This window comes from Vigna umbellata, chromosome 7 (assembly GCF_029865625.1).
Source record: "Vigna umbellata cultivar VRB3 chromosome 7, Vumbellata_1.0, whole genome shotgun sequence".
In the NCBI taxonomy this organism is placed as follows: domain Eukaryota; kingdom Viridiplantae; phylum Streptophyta; class Magnoliopsida; order Fabales; family Fabaceae; genus Vigna; species Vigna umbellata.
Window position 1 is genome coordinate 16,039,734 of NC_142171.1, and position 4,850 is coordinate 16,044,583.

The window sequence follows — 4,850 nt, forward strand, 5'->3', positions numbered from 1 at the left end:
ACAATATGATATATCCCAAGTTAAACCCCTTACCTCTTGAAGACTTCCTTGAATCTAGAAATACAGTGACTTGATCTCCTTCCAAATCCAAAAGCTCTCCACTTCTCCTCTCCCAGATTTGCAGCAACTCTTCCAATCTACAAAGCCCCCTAATAATGGAGATGGTGGTGATTCTCGGTGGTTGGAGCACTTCAAAGTGGAGTAACTCACCCTCCACCAGCAGCTGCACCACTCCAGAACAGGAAGTCCCACCACTATAAAAGAAAGAGAACGTGCGTCCTCACACTCTCCACCAGCAGTCGAAAGTGAGCCACCTCCCCCACCACTCTCATTTTAAAAAGAACGTACGTCCTTACATGTGTTACTTCCTCAAGGTGTGTATTCGAATAAACCCTCAAATAAAACCCTAAAATAAAAATCGTAACCTTTAAACAGAGGTGACATTCTTCAACGGATGTCAACATCAAGGAAAAAACGGATGTCAACACTATTGGACGGACGCTATCAGATCCTATACTATCAGGCCGAACGCTAAAACCGAGTACCAAATTAAATTGCACAATATTTGGACGAACGTCATGAGATTAATACTTAGGCCGAACGCTAAACCATTGAACACCATACTGAATTCATCACTGTTTGGACGAGCGCTCAAAGATCAAACATCATGAAGACCGAACGCTACCTAAGGCGTGTACTACAAACGTCATCAAGAACGACCGTTCCATATGAACGATCACCAACCAGAAAACATCACCAAGATTGGACGCTCACTATGGACGATCACTAATTGCAAAAACACTAACACGATCGAACGTTCACTAACACATAATATGACTGAACACATTAGATTGAAGCCTGAGACTATCGGATCAAGATCGAATGCTAAAAATCATTGATACACCAAAGCCGAACGTTTACAATCTAAACCTCAGAATACCTGATCCAGGTCGAACGCTATCAATCACTAATCACATAATAATACCGAACGCTCAAGATTCAAACTTAAGACTATCAAATTAAAACCGAACGCTCAAGATCACTTCCTGAGAATACAAATTTAGGACGAACGCTTATAATCACTAGTTCACCATGACCGAACGATTAAGATTCAAACCTAAGATTTCAATTTAAGGGCGAACACCTACTGTAAGGACCTAAAAATTTGAACCCAGGGTTATTGGGCCTTAATTGTGGCAGCCAGACCTTTAGCAATTTGGGCTCATGACCTTGGTAAGGGGGCTCTCCTAAAAAGAAGAGGCTGAAGTTCATTTGCCAATTCTTCTTTCTCTCTCTAAAACCCTTTTCCCCAAATTCTTTTCTGCCTTCTCTGTAGCCTCCACACTGATTTAGCCATTGCATGTTCTGTTAGGTGGTACCCTAACGACCGTCTCGTAGAGAGCTTCAAAACCATCCGATTGATTTTACGTTCTTCAACCGGTAAGTGGCTTCCTCTTTTCTCCGCTATTTTCGAAATTTAGGGCTTATGGTTCTACTGCTTTTGTGCAATTAGAACTGTCCTCTTTTCAATTCCTGTCAAGTTTGAGCTCTAAGGGTTGTTCTCATCACCAATGTGATGGTTGTAGGGCACTGCTTAAGTTCTTCCCGGGGTAGGATACTGTTGAAAGTTGTGGTGTGCTAGACGGCTCAACTTTAAGGTAAGGGGAGCTAGTTCTATTCTTGATTTTACTGTGTGGAGTAATGCATGATAAAATTTTGTAGTGGTATGTTGTGGAAGCATGAACTTGGTTCTAGTAAACTTGAAATGCATGTATGGAAGTGTGTGTTATGTGAATTTGGTGATTGATGGCTATAAACTGTTTTGGAATGACTTAGAATGAGGGAATTGTGTATGTTGAAACTGTTTTGGCATGAAAATTCGGTGGTAGTGCTGTTAGAAAGGAAATCAAGTGTCTTTATGGTCAATTTGGGCTATTTTAGAGGAATGAGGTAAGGATTTTGAGTAAATGAGGGCTGTAGTGTTCCTGGACTGTTTGGGCAGCCTAGACAAGTCCATTGTGACTTGTTAGAAACATAACAGTAGTCGAAAACATGTTCCAAGTAGTAGAATCAAATTTGGGTCCCTAAGTTGTTTAATTTAGTGTTTTGGAGCTGAAAGTGAACTTTAATCACTTAAAAATGGTAGTAGAAATGCTTAGAATCATTTGGATAAGTTTAATTAAGTCTAAAACGAGAATTAAGAGTCTAAGAAGTTGAGAAAAGTGGTTAGAAATGGTCAAGGGAGGTTCTGTTATCATTCTGCAGAATTCTGCAGAATGCGAAAAACTGACCGTTCGTCCATGTCGGGTTTGGACGATCGGTCATGCCATGTGCTGAGTGACGTTCGGTCAAATGTTGGTTTGGTTAACGTTCGTTCGTGGTAATAGCGTTCGGTCATAATCATGCTTTGGTTTAGGCATTTAGCGTTCGTCCTTGTCTGGAGAGCGTTCGGTTTTAGGGGATGATATTAATAGCGTTCGGTCATTGGATTAAATAACGATCGCTCAGGTGTTGGTTAGTAGCGTTCGTTCATTCGTTGGTTTAGTAGTGTTCGGTCAGTTGAAGGTTTAATTAGCGTTGGGTCAGAGGTTGAATTAGTAGCGAGCGTCCATAGGTAGTAGCGAGCGTTCATATTGGTGGCGTTCGGCCTTGGTTTAGTTGCGATTGTGAGCGTTCGGCCTTAAGTTTGTATTCTTAGGTTTGAATCTTAAGCGTCCGGTCTTGATATTTGTTAGTGATCGTTAGCGTTCGGTCTTCAGGAGGTTTGAATGTTGAGCGCTCGTCCAAACAGTGTTCGTCCAATGGTTTATGACGTTCGTCCAAACAGTGTCCGCCTAAGGGCTTTTGGCGTTCGTCCAAATAGGGTTCGTCCATTTAAGTGGTGATGTTTTCTGTTATGTTTTCTCTCATTCCAGTAAGCTATGTTATTTAAATATTTCGGTTACAATTTATGAATGCATTTTCATGTGATCCAAATTGGTTGAAAGTGTATGGTTATAAGTGGTTTATGATGTACATTGTTGATCCAAAAGGAATATCATGAGATTTAAAATGGTCGGATTGAATCGGAAATTTTGATCTCTCGGTGGGATCAGTTAGTGTATTGAATGAATGTAAGAGGCTTCCATATGGGGGGTTATCCCTAACACTCCAACGGTCTTTCATTCTCACTTAGAGAGGATTGACGCGTGTGGTGGGAGTAGTGGGAGGTCCTAGGGTAGACGCTATCACTGGAGGTCTATTCCGCAAACGGACTAGCCTTGTGTATGGTCGGGTGGAACCCCTCGGCAATGGCTTTGCAAAGCAGTAGAGGCCATCACAAGTGCACAACCTGCCCCAGCTCTACATACATTCTATGTCTGGACGTGTCTAGAGTCTTAATATGATAGGATGCTTGTCTTGATGAGTTTTATGAAATAAATGCTTATGTTTATGATGACTAAGGTGTTTATGTGTGTATGGATATTCTGGGAAATGCTAGATTGATTGAAAATGAATTGTATGATTGTTTGAGACCTAGCTCACCCTTGCATTTGTATGTGTTGCATGTGTTTGCTTTCCCCCTTGCGATGATCATCCAATCCTTTGGATGTGAGCAGTAGGTGATGATGTACCTTTGGAGCAAGCTTTGGAAGTTGAGGAAGACCCAGCACCTAGTGCTTAGGATTTCTTCTAGCTCTTATGTTAAATAGCTCTTCATTTTCAAAGACTTCTAGACTTCATTTTATCATGATCCGTCTTTTGGAAAACTTTTTAGGTCTCTTCAAAATTTCAATTGTCTTGTATTTTGGAGAGTTGTGATCTTGTACTTAAGTTTTAACACTTCCCAGCCAGACTTGGATAACTGTACTCCTTAATTCTATCTATTGTGTACTCTTAACTGCTTTCTATTATTATAATCGATGCATTCTACATATATACATTGCTATATATTTTGGGATGTCACACCTACAATCACTAATACATCAAAACAGAACGATTTAAGATTCAAACCTAAGAATCGAAATTAAGACCGAACGCTCACAAGCTAAATCTGAGAATACCTTAATAAATTCGAACGCTTATAATTTCTAATACAGAACCAAGACCGAACGCTAAATAGCACTTTCTGAGAATATCAATTGAAAGACGAACGCCTACAATCACTATTTCACGAAGACTGAAAGCTCAAGATTGAAGCCTATCAATTTAAGACCGAACGCTTAGAATCACCAGTTGAGACTACCAACTCAAAACCGAACGCTTATTATATCAAATACATCAAAACCGACCATTTAAGATCCAAACTTAAGAATTTTAGATTAATACCGAATGCTCAAGATTGATGTACTTTCGTCTTGTTAAACGGATGTTGACATCCGTTGAAGGATGTCACCTACGTTTTTAATTTTAGGTTTGTTTTATTAGTTTATTTTTTATTTTAGAAATATTTTAATAATTTAATTTAAATGTTTTGATTTATTATCTTTGAATATATTTTTAATGTATTTTAATAATGTAAGGAAAATGAAGAAGAAAGAAACAGAGGAGGAGAAGTGAAACGAAGAAGACAAATGGAGTTGTAGAGTAAAACTGAAGACAAATTGTTAAACAGAATTGAGAGATGGAAAGGTTGAGTGCAAGGAGTAAAGTAGGAGAACTAGGTTTGAAATAAATTAAAATAGTATAAGTAAAAAATTTTAATTTGAGGATATAATTGGAATTAAAAAAAATTGGGGAGGTGGAGGGAGAAAGGTGTGGTGGTGGAGGGAGCAACACCCCTAACTTCTCGAAGTAACAAACAAAGGAGTTGTAGTTTTTCTTACGGACCAAAGACAAGCCCATGGGTTAAGGGTCTGATCGTGAGTAAC